The following is a 19,545-nucleotide window of genomic DNA, read 5'->3' as shown; positions in this document are numbered from 1 at the left end:
TTTATATTATTAAAAACTCTAATAAATAAATTTCAGAGTTTAAAATTTTCATTTTAAATTAAATTCAAAAATTATATGATATTATTAACAATCCGTATATCGCACGGATTTTAGGCTATTATATATCTATATATGCAGTTCGGTTTAAGAGCGGATTGATTTAATATAAAACTGAAATCAACCCACAAACCTCAGTTTATTCAATTGTTAGGTGAACGGGAGTTACAAATCTCGTATCAAAACGGTTCGATCGGATTAAAATCGGATTTGCTTTTATGATTTTTGCGATTCAATCCGAATCATGACATGTTATTAACATGTAAGCAAATGGACTTGCGGATCAATTTTATTCGGACACGACCCAAATGCATGATTGACAGGCCCGGCCCGTTGCTGTGCCATGCCTATATATACACGCATCAATCCCGGTCATATTTGCTTGCGATTGCGTTATTGTTGGGAGGTTTGTATCTCTTACGAAGGTATGATTTGTAACCCTAATAATCAAATTCGTTTTGATTGATCAATTGATTTCATTACAAATTACATTGTTTGTGATTTCTAATCCTAATATCTCTAATTCGTTTGGTTTTCGATTGATAAATTAGGCGTTTGTGATTTCTAACCCTAATATCTCTAATTCGTTTGATTGTCAATTGATAAATTACTTGTTTGTGATTTTTAACCCTAATTTCCAATTCGATTGATAGCTTTTAGGGTTTGATAGTCAATTGGTTTCATTATGAAGATAGTGTTTGTGATTTGGCCGAACAAACTATTTAGGAATTAAGATATGTATGTCTTAATTTGAATCTCTTTCTGCGTGTTGTGTAGCAAATAAGGTTTCAATCTTAACCTTCTTGGTATCTTTTTGCAGCATAACCTAATCCTTGTATTTGTGACAAGTTGTCCGCGAGAATAATGACAACAATCTGTGTGCAAAGTGATGAGTTGGACCCTGTACAACAATTTCTTTTGAGTGTAGAACGTGTAGAGTCTTTGGAAAATTGGGTGCCCCGACTTTCTAGGGAGGAGTAAGCGAAACACCGCAAGGAGAAAATGTTGGCCGAGCACAGAGACCGAATTAGAGATGGTGGCTTTGTAGGTGATGATGATGTGCAGTATTTGTCTAAACGTTCTAAATTGAAGCCAGTTGGAAACGTAGACCAACTGATTACAAACATTCGAGAAACTTTTAAACTTAATTTTAGGAAGATGGTGGAAGCTCAAGAAGAGGCGGTTCAGAAATTATATGAGCGCGGATTGGCAGATGCTCCTTGTGAGGATTTTTGTGGCAGCTATGGGGCACTTAAAATTTCCCCCTGAAATCATATTGGTTTCTTGAAGAGGCTGTGGACAAATTAAATTAGTATGGGATGCTGGTTGCTTCTTGTGATAATTTCTACTGCGGAGCACTCACAGTAAATCATATTGGTTCCCCCTCCCCTCAATTTAATTCTCTGTACCAAAGACATCCTAATGTAAACAAATGGTTTGCTGCCCTGTGATATAACATTTGCCTTAAAAATTAATCTCATCATGTGTGTAACATGTTCATGTATTACTAGTTTGTGGTTAAATTCTTTTAATATATTTACTGTGTCTGTTTAAGTATCTTTCTTGTTTGTGTTTTTTGCACGTATTAACCAGTATTTGTGTGAAACTGTGGTGCATATATTATGTACTTATAGATGGCTTCGTAGGCGACGATGTGCAGTATCTGTCTAAACGTTCAAAATTGAGTCCAGTCGAAAAAGTTGACCAGCTGATTAGATACAACAGAGAAGTCTATCCATATCTTCAGGAAGATGGTGCACGCTGAAAAGAGGCGATTGACAAATTATAGGAGTGCAGCATAATGCTAGAGGCTCCTTATGACAGTTTCTGCAACAGCTATAGATCACTTGCAATTTCGCGCTGAAATCATATTGGTTTCTAGAAGAGGCAGTGGACAAATTGAACGAGTATGGGATGCTGGTTGCTTCTTATCAGAGTTTCTGCTGCGGAGCACTTGCAACAAATTATACTGCTTCCCCCTCCCCTCAAATTAATTTTCTGTACTAAAGTCATCCTTGTGTAATCAAATGGTTTGCTATCCTGTGATATAACAGTTGCCTTGAAAATTAATCTCATCACGTATGTAGTTATGTTAATATATCATAGTGTGTGTTTAAATTATTTAATATATTTATTGTTTTTGTTTAAGTATCTTTCTTTTTGTGTTTTATGTGTGTATAAACCAGTATTTGTGTGAAACTGTGTTGCATATATGATGCAAGATATATAACTAGAATGTGCAGCAAAGGAATTGTGATGTTGGCAACATACCGGTGGAAACCTAAGTGAGCAGGTATATACTGAAGCTTTTGGAGTAGGCTATGGTGCTGGAATTTGAACTGCTCGAGGAGGTAAACTTGGATGACAAAGGTATGAAGATCCCATATTAGACCACCTTGGTCATTTTTGTTTGGCTCCTTGGAAGCTTGAAATTACCTATCCTGAATATTTAAAAAGGGAGTTGCAAACCTTATCATACAGATTGGTTGCAAACCTTACCATAATTCATACGAGATAAAAATTGCAAATTTTAGATGTGTTTATGTAAATTCAACAGAAACTTGGGCAAGATTGCCAGATTGGGTCTATTTCACATACTACAGATTAGTGGAGTTGAATCTTATCAAAAAACTTACTTTCACTAGACTCCGTAAATGGTTTATCAGGCTGGCCCATCACCTTGTGCTGTTATAAATTCTTATGGTTGAATGATGCTATAAATATGAGTTTTAGAATATCGTACCTAGATTGAAATTTCTCCTCTCCAAGTCCGTCCACTCAACCACTCAACCTTGGAAAGAAAATCTTTAAGAGTTCTGACACTTGCATCTAGGAAAGACCTGTTGTTGACATGTGCTTTTGTATTCTACCCGCTGTTCACTATATAAAGATCCTGATTTCTAACTAATTCACGATGCCTAATTATGTTAAACTTTAGAAGTTTCTGTCACCCTGTATTAAAACTTCAGTTCCGTCATCCACTAGGGGTTTCTTAAGCTATACATGTTCTCATTTTTCGCTGCATGTACTGCTATTTCTGAACGTATTTGAAGATTGTTCCATTCAAAGCATGGTTTCACTGTTGGATCCTGCTTCTCGTATGTTATTATCCTCAAATTTTGATGATGCCTATTTTGTATATTGCAAACATCGATAAAGTTGTGGTTGCAGGACTGGCTCCTACTGCTTGTACTCCTTACAAACTTGATAATGGAGTTCAATATTTGCTTATAAAATGGTTCAGGAACTCAATCATGAGCTGTTGCCTATTGCTGATACTGCATTATTTTCTATGCTATCTTTGAAGTTTCAATTGAAATTGTAAAGAATCATGAATTCTTTGTGTCTTGTAATACTTTCGTTCTGTTCCATTAAGTAGCAACAAATCACTCTGAAGTATTTTACAGGTTTTAATGTCACTACCTAGGCTTGTTGTGATTTAGGCAGGTAAAAGGGTGTAATTAGGGGCATTATGCCTAAATGGCTTTGCAGTAAGGCTTCTAAAATGTTCATATCTGGCGGGACTAATTTCATTCGGTGGATACTGGCAATGTGTGGTTTACTATTGTGATTCAAATGCACAAAAAGCCCTGAACTGAGTTTTATCGAGGCTTTAAAAAGCCTGTTTTTTTTGAAAACGGATCGGGCCGGGGCTTTTTTAAAAATTGGGCCGGGTCAGGCTTCCTGACAAATATAAGACCCATTTTAGGCCCGCGGGCCGGGCCGGATCGGATCGGGCCGAATCGGGAAATATCCGGACTTTTTATTTATATATTAAAAAATATTTTAATATTTTTTTTAACTCGAATTATGAGTAGTTTAAATACTGGAGATAATAATATTCTGATATATTAGATATTGTAGTTTAGACACTAAAATAAATCTATACTTCTATACTATACTATAATAAGTGGAATGGGGTATAATTTGGTATGCCCTTTTTTTTGGTGGGTTTGGTTATTCCCATTTATGACCGTCAGATCTTTTTAATCAAGTGATCAGGACCGTTAAATTTAAATACTAAAAGAATATACACTACTTAAACTCTCATGTTCGAACCCCTCCAACAACAAATACTTATATTATTATTTATACATTACTAAAGTTCCCAGCTTCGAACCTCACCAACAAAAATATTTATATTATTATTTATACACTACCCAATATTCAGGTTCGAATCCTGCCAACAACAAATATTTATATTATTATTTATATCTACAATATATTATAATCAGACGAAATATTAAAAGTTTGGTAGTTGGTTGGTTAGTACTTGTTGAATTTACTAAATTACCCTTAATCTATACTATACTATAATAAGTGGAATGATGTATAATTTGGTATGCCCTTTTTTTGGTGGGTTTGGTTATCCCCATTTATGACCGTCAGATCTTTTTAATCAAGTGATCAGGATCGTTAGATTTAAATACTAAAAGAATATACAGTACTCAAACTCTCAGGTTTGAACCCCTCCAACAACAAATACTTATATTATTATTTATTCATTACTAAAGTTCCCAGGTTCGAACCTCACCAACAAAAAATATTTATATTATTATTTATACACTACCCAATATTCAGGTTCGAATCCTGCCAACAACAAATATTTATATTATTATTTATATCTATACTATATTATAATAGACGAAACATTAAAAGTTTGGTAGTCGGTTGGTTAGTACTTGTTGAATTTACTAAATTACCCTTAATTTTTCTAATTCTCATTATTGGGTCGATCAATTCTAATTATAATTGATATTGAAATCAACTTCCTCTGTTACTTTACCGGTTTCAATTCTATATTATATCGAACTCTATATCACTATAATTTATATTAAATTCAACTTCTTCTACCAATTTAAATTTTAATTCATATCGAGTTCTATATCATTTTAATCGCTTCGGGCTAAAATTCAATTTAAACAAACTAAATATAATTCTTAAGATTTGGTTGATATATAATGTGACTCGGGCTAAGATAAAATAATACTACTATCAATCCTCCTACAAAAATTATACTAATGAACTTAGATAAACAAAATAACATATTTTATTTATCCAAGGTTTAAAAATACATTATACAATTGATTAAGATTAACACAAAACTAAACTAAAAATACAATTCGACTAACAAAAAAACATATATACTAATTATTCAGTTTAAAACAAAATTATCTTATTGATCCAGAATTAAAAAAAATTAAAATTAAACTAAAAATAATTAGTTTAATTTGGTTAGTGTATTGGGCATCGGGCTAAAATAAACTAATGTAAATCATTGATCCGAGATAAATTAAATTAATATTAGACCAAGTATAATTCGTATCCTATTCATGTGAAATAAAAAATCAAATTTTATTTAAAACGTAATTTTTTTTAAATACACTTAAAATTTTCAATAAAACTATATCGTTCAATCAGTAATATTGCCTTTTCCAAATATCTTTTATAGAGTTATAGTTAATCGATTAAGTAATCATCACGTTAAAATAATTGTTTTTTAAGGTATCAACATAATGGAGACATTATATTTTTACCTTCAATAAAATAATAATTTCATTATAATAATATTTTTCCCTTACCAATGTTATCACTTTAAATAAGTTTAAATATTCTAAAAAGTTATGAACATATAAGTTTACTTATATAATTATCATGAAGCCATATCATTTAAAGTTTTAAATGAATAAGATTAAGAATTGAATTCAAGTATTTTTTTCAAAATTATGTAATATTAAAAAAAAATTGTACAGTCCGTGCATCGCACGTGTTTTAAGCTATTAAGACTTAATTGCACGAACATGGCCTCGGTTATAAATGTTTTGCACAAAATTGCCAAACATATAATAATAGACACTCACATGACTTTGAGAAAAAGATGGCTTTTCCCGGATGAAATGAAAATTGGATTCATGGAACAGGAGAAAGATTTCCCATTCCTCACTTATAATTTTCTAGCCACCCGATTGTTTTCAGTTTGTTGTCATTAACAAACATTCAGTGTCCAGGGGTAAAATTGGAAAAAAATATTATAACAACTAATTTCTCTCCTACTGAGTTGTAAGCAAACCCGGATTGAACTAGCATGTGCTATGGCAGACCTTCATGTCTTAATGACCGAAACTTATTAAGTAAAGAACCCAGAACCAGATTACCACTACAGACAGTAAGCACCGGAAAACATAATAATTATAATTGTTCCTCTTAATTGCTTCTACTTTCTCAAGAAATTGATCCATATCTGAAAACAGTAACTCTCTATTCTCTTTTAGTAGTCGGGAATATATACTCTTAAGATTATTTAAATGTACTAATATATAGTCAAGAATAAAAGAAGCGAAGTAATCTTAACCTAAACAATGTATTGCAGAATATTGAATAGACAAGAAGGTTGCCAGAAAACGTTTGTATTGGCTCGCTTATTTCTGAATGAGAGATACAACTATTTTAAGAAGCATGCTCCTACTAGGAAACTGCAAAACTAACAGCTAAACTTTTGCACACGATCAGGAGTGCTCCTAAACTCATGCAACAACTACTTGACTTATTCTCCTTCCTAACAACGTGCTGAAAACTAAATAAAACAAATACAAATAAATCAACATTTAAATTTAAATAAACTTTGAGATTAACTTCAACATTCTCCCCCTTAATCTCAAAGTTGTCTTCCCAGATTCTTGACGCCCAGTAGCTGTCTCATTTTCTCGAACCTGTTAGTCACCATGGCTTTTGTCAGGTGATCAGCTCTCTGTTCACTGCTGCACACATGCTTTAGAATTACTTCTCCTCTTTCCACACATTCCCTTATAAAATAAAAGCGTATATCAATATGCTTGCTCCTCCCATGAAACATCGGATTTTTCGCCAGGTCTTTAGCACTTCGATTGTCTATACACAGAGTAACGGGGCCAATTGCTTCAGAGGTGATTCGACTCAGAATGTTTCTCAGCCATATACCTTGGCATGCAGCTGCTGTGGCGGCCATAAATCCGGCCTCACACGAAGAAAGTGCAACACACTTCTGCTTTTGTGATACCCAAGTAATAGCACTTTCATTTAGGTAAAAGATCATACCTTCTGTGCTTCGCCTATCGTCCATTTGACCTCCCAAATCGCTGTATGAGAACCCCGTGAGAACGTTGTTGCCACTGTCTTTAGAATACACCAGGCCGTACTGCATTGTTCCCTTTATGTACCTGAGAATCCTCTTGACAGCGTCCAGGTGTTTCTTTGTGGGCTTTTCCATAAACGACTTACTATACCCACTGAATATGCTATGTCTGGTCGTGTATGAACCAGATAGCAAAGCCCACCCACCATACTTTTATAATCAGTAGCATTTACCAGCTGTCCAGATTCATCACGATTGAGCTGTTCCTTTGGGTCCATCGGGTACTTTGTTGGATTACAATCTGCCATCCCAGATTTTTCAAGAATTTTCCGTGCATATCCTCCTTGCTTTAACTCGATAAATCCTTTTCCTTGCACGACCTCAATTCCCAAATAATAACTCAGCTTGCCCAAGTCACTCATCTCAAACCTTGCTTTCATCTGTGACTTGAACTCCTCTATGACATCTATGGAGGTACCTGTGATTAACAGGTCGTCCACGTATACTGCGACTACCAGTTTATTAGCTCCCTCCTTACGTGTATACACGGCGTGCTCGTAAGGGCAACGAATAAAGCCCAGCTCCCACATGCAGGCATTCAGCTTTGCGTACCAAGCACGTGGTGCTTGACGAAGCCCGTACAAGGCCTTTGCCAATTTATACATCAGGTGCTCCTATCCCCTTTTCACAAATCCCTCTGGCTGAGCAACATACACATCCTCCATTATGTCTCCATTTAAAAAGGCCGTTTTGACGTCTAGATGGTGAACTTCCCATTGTTCTTTGGCTGCCAAGGCTAACAATAGTCTCACTGTTTCTATACGAGTAACAGGTGCATAGACTTCGTCAAAATCAATTCCATGCTCTTGCACGTAACCCTTCGCGACAAGTCAAGCTTTGTGTTTCACGACTTTCCCATTTGCATCCTTTTTCAGCTTGTAAATCCACTTCAAGCCTATGATTTTCTGGTCGGATGGTAATTCCATGAGTCTCCATGTCTTGTTTGCTTCGATGGAATTCATCTCCTGCTTTATTGCATCTCTCCATTTTACATCTTTTACAGCTTATGCGTAGTTGACGGGCTCATCAAAGCCCATAAGATGCAACTCCTCTTCGTCCAATGTCTGATATATGCTCCTAATTGACCTGAACTTTTTTGGAGTAGTGCTGTCATCATAGTTGTCCCGGTTAACAATGTTTGTAGAGGATTGCTCTGCAGAACTGGGAGTTTTTGCTTGTGTCTGCAACTCTGACGTCTGAGGTGATGTACCTGTTCTCCCTTGGCCACTGCTCTCACCACTGCTTTCACCATGAATTTCAGATTGTGGACTGTAGTCGTAGTCATCAGAGTTTGCAGGTTCGTGAACGTCTGAGTGTGATTCTTCATTTGTGTCAAATAATTCCGATACTGAGAATGTCTCTTGCACATCTTCTCCTTCTGACAGTGAGTCCCAAGGCCACTGTTTGGTTTCCTCGAAAATTACATCCCGACTAACCTGAATTTTGTTCTCAACTGGGTCGTATAGTCTGTATCCTTTCGTTCCTGGTTCACGCCCCAGATTCACCATTCTTTTACTTCAATCGTCAAGTTTGGTGTTATGAACACTTGGCGTTTTGACATGTGCCAAGCATCCAAATACACGTATATGACCCACCTCTGGTTTCTTGCTTTCCCATGCTTTATATGGAGTTTGATTCGTCAAAGCTCGTGTTGGAAGTCTGGTAAGAATATATATGGCGTTTCTGACTCCTTCAGCCCATAGCTTTGGTGGTAACTTCATCTCCTTTAGGCTGCTTCTAGTCATCTCCACAACAGTTCTGTTACGACGCTCTACAACCCCATTTTGTTGGGGTGTGTAGGGAGTCGTGTAGTTCCTCTGAATTCCAGCTCCCTCACAGTACTCCTTGAATTCATTGGAATTGAATTCACCACCTCTGTCGGTTCGAAACATTTTGATTCTTTTCCCGCGTTCATTCTATACCATTACTCTAAATTTCTTGAATGCTTGAAGTGCTTCGTCCTTGCTTCGAAGAAAGTAGACCCACATATACCTGCTGTAGTCATCCATTAAAAGAAAGAAATATTTGTACTCGGAGTTGGTGGTGGGAGAGATCGGACCGCACAGATCGCCATGAATGAGTTCGAGTGCCTTGCTAGCACTGAACTTAGCTTTGTGAGGAAAGGATTTTCTCGTCTGCTTTCCCATGAGACACCCATCACAGACCTGAGTCAGGTTTAGAGTTCTTGGCATTCCTTCAACCATCTGAAATTTTGACATGAGGGACATAGCCTGGTAGTTGACGTGCCCAAGACGGGCGTGCCAAAGCTTTGACATCTCTTCTGCCTTTGTCATCATACATTCATGTTTGTTCGTGTCAATGATGATTTTGTAGAGACGATTTGGAGATCTCTTTACTTTCATCATCAAACGGTCTTTATCATCGAACACCCTCAAAAACTCCCCCTTTAGCTCCACTCTATTTCCTGTTTCAGAAAATTGCCCCAACGATATGATATTACTTCGTAAATATGGGATCTAGTATACCTCGTTTAATTGTTTCTCAGCATCTGAACCGTTCCCTTTCCCTTTATTTCCACCACTGAACCATCTCCAAACCGAACTTGACCAGAGATACTGTCATCCAGCTCAATGAATTTATTTCTTGCACCCGTCATATGATTACTCGCGCCATTATCAAGGTACCAGACATTTGATTCACATGCTCCTTCTCCGTTTCTAGGTAGCTGATTAGAGTAAACCTTGTCCTCATTCAGCAACAAACCTGATTTTTTATGTTTGGCCAAGAGCAGGGCAGGTTCGTCGTCGTCTACAGCAGCCATGTTCGCCTCCAGCTCCTGGGTTCCTCTGGTCCTCCGTGGTTTTCTGCACTCTGAGGCAAAATGGCCATAGACATTGCAGTTATAGCACTTAATGGTGCTTTTGTGGAATTTCCCACGACCTCGTGGCTTCACAGTCCTATCTCCACCACTATTCCGTTTCATCTATTCTTCTCGTGTGAGTAATAATTTCTTCTCACCTCCTTCACGTCTCATCCATTCTTCTTCCGTTAGCATGAGCTGTTGTTCCTTGACATCTGTCTTTCCCTTAATCCGTTCTTCATGTGCCTTGAGTGACCCTACAGCCTCCTCCACTGTCATAGTCTCCATATCGCCAAATTGCTCCAAGGTGGAGGTTATCTGTACGAATTTTGCAGGGACTGCACGGAGTAATTTCTTGACTACGTACGATTCCTCCATCACTTCTCCTAGTGCCTGAATATTTGTGACTAACCCATTCATTCTCAGGTGAAAGTCCTCAACCTGTTCGTTTCATTCATGCTTAACATTTCAAATTCAAATTTCAATGTCTGAACTCGAGCTTTCTTAGCTTTGTCAGCCCCTTGGCAAAGCGTCTTAATCATGTCCCATGACTCCTTTGCTGTCTTCTTATTGGCGATTGAAAGTAACACGTCTTCAGGAATGCCCTGGTAGATCATTGCTAGTGCCACCTTGTCAATCTTCTCCTCCACATCAACTTTGGGATCACTTGGCTCAATTGCAGACCACACTCCCTGGGCTTGCATTACGACCTTCATCTTAAGTGCCCACGCTGTATAATTGCTCCTTGCCAGCAATGGGTAGCTTAAGCCATATGAGCCTCCTATCTTGAGTTTATTTGCGTCTTTCACATCCATCTCAGTGTTTGTACGTCAGCCAAGACCTCCTTTGCTCTGATACCACTTCTTAACCTAAACAATGTATTGCAGAATATTGAATAGACAAGAAGGTTGCTAGAAAATGTTTGTATTGGCTCGCTTATTTATGAATGAGAGATACAACTATTTTAAGAAGCATGCTCCTACTAGGAAACTGCAAAACTAACAGCTAAACTTTTGCACACGATCAGGAGTGCTCCTAAACTCATGCAACAACTACTTGACTTATTCTCCTTCCTAACAACGTGCTGAAAACTAAATAAAACAAATACAAATAAATCAACATTTAAATTTAAATAAACTTTGAGATTAACTTCAACAAGTAAATCAATCACGACGTACTTGATTGAAATTTTAAATCTCGCATCTCTTATAACACTTAGGATAGTTCGGGCTTCACTTGTATTCTGGAATAAACTGGAAACCCTAACAAAGCAAGTCCATGCCATGTAATTTGGCTCTAGACCATCTCCCTTCGTTTCCCCCATCTCAGAAATCATTGCTTCTATATCATTTACGCGCCTTCCCTTGGAGAATAGTATGATCATAAATCTATAAAGTGTATGGTAGGAAAGTACCCTTCCACCTTCATTTTATTTTATATTTTCTTAACCTCAAAGTCAAATATGTCACCAGCTTAAGCATATGCATCAATCATCAAAATGATCGTAATCTTTCTAATTTTGAACCCTATATCTTGTAATTCCTGAATTAGTAGGTATAATTCATTTAATCTCGTATCAACAATCAAAGCTTACTTTAATATAATGGAAGATGCGTTATTGGAGGTGATTATTTGTTTCAAAATAGGATATATCACCTCTTACCTGACTTAGATAGGCTTATTCCATGTCGTGGCATCAATGAGGTAAAAATAATGGATTGCTTCGTGTTGCAATATAGGATGCCATACATATGCTCTCTTATGAGGAAAATGTTCAAATTGATGTCGACTAGGGAAATGGGACAAAACTCTGTAAAGTTGTTGACATCAAGAAATTCGAGGAAGTGAATCGAACAGTGTGAACATTGTGAGCAGCTTGTCATCCAATGTTTACATGATACTGAAGTGGAGAATGGAAATCTCAATGTATTATACTTCTTGAAGGCTGTAATATTTTAAAGGTAACTAATATTTTCAAGAGGGTGTGCAAAAGACATGAAATTTGTGCAGGTATAAAAATCTTGGAAGCAGCTGTTTTATGGAGCACATTGGTAGGAGCAGTGGCTTCCATTTTGGTAGTTTAAATATCTTAATCATTGAGGCTACACCTTTGAGCATTGGAGTCGTGCTGATGGAAGTTGCTTTGTACCAATTATACTTTCAAAAATTGTAATGCCGGTTTGGAAATAGCTTGTCTTCACAACTGTTCATGGTAACCAGCCTGGGGGTTGATTTTTGTTCACGATTCCGCCTGCTGTCTTCATATTTCCGTTAGGGCATGTATATAAATATATAGTTAAAATAGTAGTTACACGTTTTTTTTTCAATTCCTCTCAATATCTAACGTCTGTTAATGACAATTAACGTAATGCGATCGGGTGCCAAGAAAATGATATGTAAGTCATACACATCATTATTATTATATGTTGGTCATTTTTGTGCAAAAAAATTATAACTGAGGCCATTTTTATGCAATTAAGTCAATAAATAATATTTTTAATATATATATATAATCATATATACCTTAATTGCTTATAATATTATAATATAATATTTTAAAATCATACAAAGTATTGTATATTTCCAAATTTTATATAAAAAGTTCGGTTTTTTAATCGGGCTTTTCAAAAAGCTTGGGCTTTTATCCGGGCCGAACCGAGCTTTTATCTGGGCTTTTATCCGAGCTTTTTTAGATCTGGGCTTTTCGGGTCGGGCCGGATTTTCGAGAAAAAGGAGGCCTATTTAAGGCCCGCGGGCCGGGCCAAACCGGGATGGACTTTTCGGGCTTTTATCCGGATCAGATCGGATCGGATTTCGGGATTGGGATTTTTTGAACATCTCTATCATGTGCATGCATGAATTATTAGCTTGAAAAACAGAATAATGGGATGAGGAATTTTATTAATATGAAGTGTACATTGCTGAACCATTGTTTTATATTTGTGACTCCTTTATGAGCATCTATATTATTAAAATATTTGCAGCTTATTATATTGATAAATTAATTATGTTAGTTTTTTTTTGTAATTTTGAATAGGATTCTAATTATTTTTAAAAAAAGTTTTAGCAAATCCAACTTTAGCATCATTTAACTGTTGCGGTGTTGCATATTTTTTCCTCTTCATTTTTACTATATTGTTTAGAACATTGTTTTGTGATACACCTAATACATCGAAACTTATTGCCTTCTAAAGTATAATTAAAATTTTTATATTATTTTGGTTAAGATGCTTTAATCTTTTTTTGAGACCAAAATACCTTGCTAGAATGGCCTAAATGGCTTATCTTGTGGGGTTGTCATTGGTCCATGACTTCTTAATTGATCGTATGCACCAAGAATGTTGAAAGACTTGAGAAAGATAAGCTGCGACTTGAAGTAGAAAGTTGTCATTGGTCCGCGGTTTTTTTTATCGTGGGGATTTTAAGGAAGAAACTAGCATATAACCCGTGGGGATTTTTTATCGTGTGAATAATGTTGTATAAAGAAATATGAAATTTGGAATCTGATATGAGTAGTATTGAAAATGTGCACAATAATTTTTAACTTTGTCGTGACTCATGAATATATTATAGTATTTTGTGGGTGTTGTCTAATTAGGATGATTTTTTATAATATTTGTACGCATGCCTTATTTCCAATTCTTCAAGAATGATACTAAGGGCTTATTTGGATGGGAGGTTGAGAGATGAGGGGTTGGGTTAGGACGGGTTAGGCTAGGTTGGGATGGGATGGGTTGGGTTGGGTTAGGTTGAACCCTTAATTTATTTGGATGTAGGGGTTGGAAAGAGAAGAATTCAATAATTGTATTAGAGTGATGGTAGGTGTACAGAATTGACTACGGAAAATATGTACATGCCACCTACATATTAATGTCGGCCACTATGTATTCTCAGTTAACAACTCAACTCTAATTCAATTTAGAGTACTTTTTTTTGAACTTCATTTTTAAATTTGTTTACTATTTATTGTGTCATGACTTCGATAGGTTTTTACATAGCAGAATGATTAACATGCCAAATCTGTCCAAGGACAAGGAGAATGTATCTCCAATTGGTTGGTGCTCATGTTGGCTTATATATATATTTTGTTTGTATGACTTCTGATGTTTGTATAACTTCATTTGCAGGTTCATTGCAGAAAAACGCGAGAAACAATTCATCTCCCAATGTCCTTCAACTTGATAAACACAACACCAATACACAGTCTTCGTTGTCGTGTGTTTCTAATAGTATGTTTATCCACAAAAAGGAATTTACAATTCTTGATCTTCAAAATAAAATATTATTACTGGAGATTTTTCACATAAACCAATTTTCTCACAAACATCACAATTCATAACATGGACCGTACAAAACTATTAGGCTCAACACAATATGAAAAACCATTTTAATAAGAATCTATTTTTTTCACACTGTCATGTTTACCTCTGTGAATATAGTTCCCAACATATGTTCTTCTTCAATTAACAGATGATGAACAGTGCTAAAATTACAAGTAGCGTTATAAGAAAAAATGGTAATGAATTTTTCTAGATCGGTATCAGTCCATACCAAATCAGAATTCCATTCAACTTCCGCATATTTCATTTCCAGTGCATATGGATTATATACCTGAAAATTAAATTGAGCTCCTCCTACATATTCCATTAGAACCTTGTGGCAGGGCTTGATTACGTAAAAGGTCATCACTTTCGATAAATCTTTGATGCTTCTTGATTTTTTGACATATTTTTTAGTCCAAACAATCTCCAAAGGTCCCTTCAACTTAACCTCGCTAGACAGGTGACTACCATAGTCTACGTAAAACGACAGTGATAGACATTGCATTGAAATAAACCAAATAATTACCCTAATAATTAAAATTATCACATAAAGACCAAGAAAAATTTGATCAAATTCCATTAAGATATGACAATACATACCAATTCACCATTTCTGTAGATAACATATGAATTTGGACAAACAAAATAAATCTGAATTTCTTTTAAATCCATTTCTGCAGCAAATGATATTCAATGATCAATCTAACATATGTATATATATATGCAACAACAATGAAATAATATATGAAATAAACAACTTACATCTTTGAAATTAGGGTTTTCACACTTCAATACACAAACAAGACCAATATGTAAATCAACTATTACAAAGACAATGAAATGATCAGTATTTTTTTGAGGAAATGAAATGATCAGTATTAGTAATAGTAATTGGTTAAGTAATTCAACACTCAACCAACAACCCATTTACTTAATATCCAATTTAAGGGGTGTGTGCAGATGTATCAAGTATTGATTGCACATTTAACAATTTTTGGGTTGTGCAGATGTATCAAGTACTGATTGCACATTTAACAGTTTTTGGGTTATATTCCCTCATTTCCTTTGTAGTTGTCACACTTCATTTTTTAGTCAAATTGACCATTTTTTGTTCAAATATTAATTATTTATTATTCTATTATTTAAAAAATTAAAGTATAAATTAGATTAAATATACTTTCCAAAAATATACTTATTTTGTTAAAGCTCAATTATAAATTTTTAATAAACTTGGGTCAAATTTTTATCGGTTAATATGCATAAACTTCAAATGTGACAACTAAGATTTTGATTAATTTGAATGCCTAAGAGTCAAATGACAGTAAAATATTTTTTTTCAGTTTTAAATATAGCGAGGAGGAAAAATAAGCGAAAATGTAATCTGATAAGATTTTTATAAAACGTAATAATCAATTCCGTGCACCATTAATTTCCCATTGTTTTTCAATGTATTTTTGTTCAATATACTTATTTTCATACTTATATTCTATACCAAAAGTGTACATGCTTTTTAGTTGTTAGTGTTTTTCTAAAGCAATCATGTTTTAGTTGTGGCTTGGGATGAACATGTCCACAATCCTGCACCTTTTGTTCCAATGATGCAATTCTTATCCAACTGTTGTGATAATGTCCATTTGTCAAATCCTGCAATTTTTGATGTTTGTGCATTTATCAGTATTTAAATACTTATTATTGCTTAAACTTCTAATATGTTGCAGAAGCAATTTATCTTATATATGTAATATGAGTAATGTATGTTTCTTTGACTCAGGTTCAAAATAAATCAGCACATGTGTGTCCTCCGACATTTTTATCAACATTGATTATGCCTGTGTTAATGATCTTATGAGAAGGTATAGATTTATATCTCTTAATTTTTAGACATTCTCTTATGTTTTAAAAAATGCAATATAAATGAACTTAAATGAACAAATTTTTTATACAGGATACTTTGATGAATAAATGGTTGAAACATGGATTCTCCATAAACAGTTATAAATGCTCCAAATTAACATAGCGTTTCCAGAATAACTAAGTTTATACATGTGCTAATATATATTTTAAATTATAAATAAAATAAAGAGTTGATTCTCCAAACATTAGACATCGCGTGCGTATCGTAGTAATAAAGAAAATAAACTAACAAGTACCTTACAAGTTATGTATGTAAGTAACTTACCATAAACAAACGATTACTAAAAAAATATAAAAATAAATAAAAATGAGAAACAACGGTACATTGTCAGCGGACTCAGCGGTACAAAGACGCATGACATTTCCAAGACCCCGGTTTGGGGTGTTCAAACTCTCTTTTTTTTCTATTTGACCCCAACCCTCTACAACACCCGGCAAACCTCTGACAGCCTAGCCCCCTCTTTAATTTTTTTCCAAACGAGTGTTAGGATATTTGAACCCCACCCAACCCAACCCAACCTCTCCCTCCCCAATCCCCAATCCAAACAAGGCCTAAAGAAACTATAACTTGTTGTGCATATGTTGTGTACTTGATGATTTCATAAACAAAACACCTAAGTAGATTTTACTTAGTGAAATAATGTAGCACTCGACGGATAAGAATTATAGTCCCGACGGATAACTCATTATAGTCCCGACGGATAATGATTTATCATCCATCGAGTGAGTAGCTTATGTAATAATGAGTCTGTAGCACATTTATGCATGCACCTTTGTATAGATTCTGTAGTAGCATATAAGTCATGTTGACTTTAACTAGATATACAGAATAGGTTGATTAATTGTACATAGATGATGTCTTGTAATTCTGCATAAATGAATTAAAGTCAAGTGCCAAAATAGCTACCGACGGATGATTAACAAAGCCATCGACGGATGATCAAATGGCTATCAACGGTTATTTAATTTAGCAGTCGATGGATGATCAATGAAGACATCAACGGATGATCATAAAGTCGACGGATAATCATGTATTCAACGGATAAAGAATTCAAACATCTGTTGACAGTGACAACTGGTCACATGCGTCGGGATGTATGCAAATGGAATGATGAAGCCTATTAACCGGGTAATAGAGAACAAAGTAACAAAGCATTAGACCCGATAGTTTTTATAATGATTCTATCTTTTGACTTTGTAATCTTGGTAATATATAAACCAAGAAGTAGCAAATAGAAACGAGATCTGAGATACAAAAAGTGAGAAACATTTGTAAGCAGAATTATTAGCATTTCTCTATATTCTCAGTAGTTTAAATTTGTAAGCAGCTGTGAGCATTGTTGCACACAGAGTTCTCTCGATATAATATATATATATCTCTTGTGGAATTGTTTAAATCCACCAGAAAGTTTTTAAAGACTCTTGTTTTTAATTACTTATGTTTTGATTCACTTAAGTTTCTATTCCGCATTGTGCTAATCAAAATACTTATATTTGTATTCGAGTTTGAACATTTTTATTTTAAGAAAAAGGTTCAAGAATTTCATTCAACCCCCCTTCTGTAATTCTTGCTATTTTGTTAAGGGACTAACAATTGGTATCAGAGCAAGCTCTTAATCTACAAAGAGTTTAAAAATCAAAACAATTCAGCAAGATGAACAAGAAGGATGTTGGAGTCAAGATTCCTTTTCTAGATAAAGATAATTACCATCATTGGAAGGTAAAGATGCATCTTCATATGCTTTCTCAAGATGAGGCCTATGTGGACTGCATAGAAAGAGGCCCTCATGTTCCAATGAGAGCTGCAACAGGAAATGAGCCATCATTTCCCAAGCCAAGGCACAAATGGTCTGATCCTGACATTGAACAAGTTAGGAAGGATAAAAAGGCCATGAATATTCTGTTTAATGGAGTTGATGCATACATTTTTGACAACATTATCAACTGCAAAACTGCCAAGGAAGTCCGGGATACTATACAGATAATCTGTGATGGCACCGAGCAAGTTAGAGAAAATAAGATGCAGCTCTTGATTCAGCAATATGAGCATTTTCACAATGAGGAAAGTGAGTCTCTCACTGACATTTTTAGTAGGTTTCAAAAACTACTAAATGCTCTTAAGTTGCATGGAAGAGTCTATCAGACTAAAGACTCTAATCTGAAATTCCTTAGTATCTTCCAAAGGAATGGAAACCAATGACAGTCTCATTAAGAAACTCACAAGATTATAAGGAGTTTACTTTGGAGAGACTGTATGGCATCCTGAAAACCTATGAGCTTGAAATAAAGCAGGATGAAAGGATGGAGAGAGGAAAGAAGAAAGGAGGATCCATTGCACTAGTTGCTGAGTTGGAAAAGGAGAAGGAAGTGAAGATGGAAGCTGTTGAATCAACTTCTAAGGTCTGTGAGAACAAGGGCAAGGGGCTTGCAGTAGAAAGTGAAGATTCATTGAGCCAAGATGACATGGAGGACATTGATGAGCACCTAGCATTTCTTTCTAGGAGGTTTGCCAAGCTCAAGTTCAAGAAGAACTTTGGAGCAGCCAAGCCAAATAGAAACATGGTGGATAAGTCAAAATTCAAATGTTTCAAATGTGGCTTGGCATGGCATTTTGCCAATGAGTGCAGAAAGTCAGATTCCAGTAAGAAAAAGTTTGAGTCTGTAGATTATAAGCAAATATACTTTGATCTACTCAAACAAAAGGAAATGGCTTTTATTACACAAGAAAATGACTGGGCAGCAGATGGTCTGGATGAAGATGAAGATGTCAGCTATGTCAATCTAGCCCTAATGGCCAAGTCTGATGAGACAGAGACAAGTTCCTCAAGCAATCAGGTAATTACTACAAACCTTGCACATTTATCTAAAGCTGAGTGTAATGATGCCATAAATGACATGTCTACAGAATTATATCATTTGCGTGTTACACTTAAGTCTCTTACTAAAGAAAATGCTAAAATCAAAGAAAACAATTTGTTTTTAAGTGAGGGAATAATGTGCTTGAGTCTCAGTTTATTGATTTTGAAAAATTAAAAATTGAGTGTAAGATTGCCAAGGAGGAATTAACTGAGTCCTTGAAAAAGGAAGAGATTTTAAAGAAGCAGCTCGAGCGTGAACAAGAGGTGATTAAAGCATGGAAAACATCCAGGGATGTCCATGCTCGAATCACCAAAGTTCAAGGAATTGAGTCTTTTTGTGATGAAGCCTGGAAAAAGAACAAAGAGAAACTAGAACCTAATTTGGTAGATGAAGTGCTAACA

General features: G+C 35.3%; 1 long non-coding RNA gene across 2 annotated transcripts; it reads left to right on the top strand.

Moving 5' to 3' along the window:
• Window positions 1–221: 221 nt before the first annotated feature.
• LOC141667971 (uncharacterized) lies at window positions 222–3,243 on the top strand. Of its 2 annotated transcripts, XR_012552855.1 has the most exons (3): window positions 229–482; window positions 878–2,427; window positions 3,229–3,243. It is a non-coding gene; the product is annotated as an uncharacterized LOC141667971 (long non-coding RNA). The 2 variants fall into 2 exon arrangements; XR_012552854.1 differs by lacking the exon at window positions 3,229–3,243 and having other exon boundaries at window positions 222–482; window positions 878–2,205.
• The last annotated feature ends 16,302 nt before the right edge of the window (window positions 3,244–19,545 follow it).

Source organism: Apium graveolens, chromosome 6, assembly GCF_009905375.1.
Source record: "Apium graveolens cultivar Ventura chromosome 6, ASM990537v1, whole genome shotgun sequence".
Classification (NCBI taxonomy): Eukaryota; Viridiplantae; Streptophyta; class Magnoliopsida; order Apiales; family Apiaceae; genus Apium; species Apium graveolens.
The sequence above is the reverse complement of the archived record's forward strand: the minus strand, read 5'-3'. Positions and strand labels throughout refer to the sequence as shown.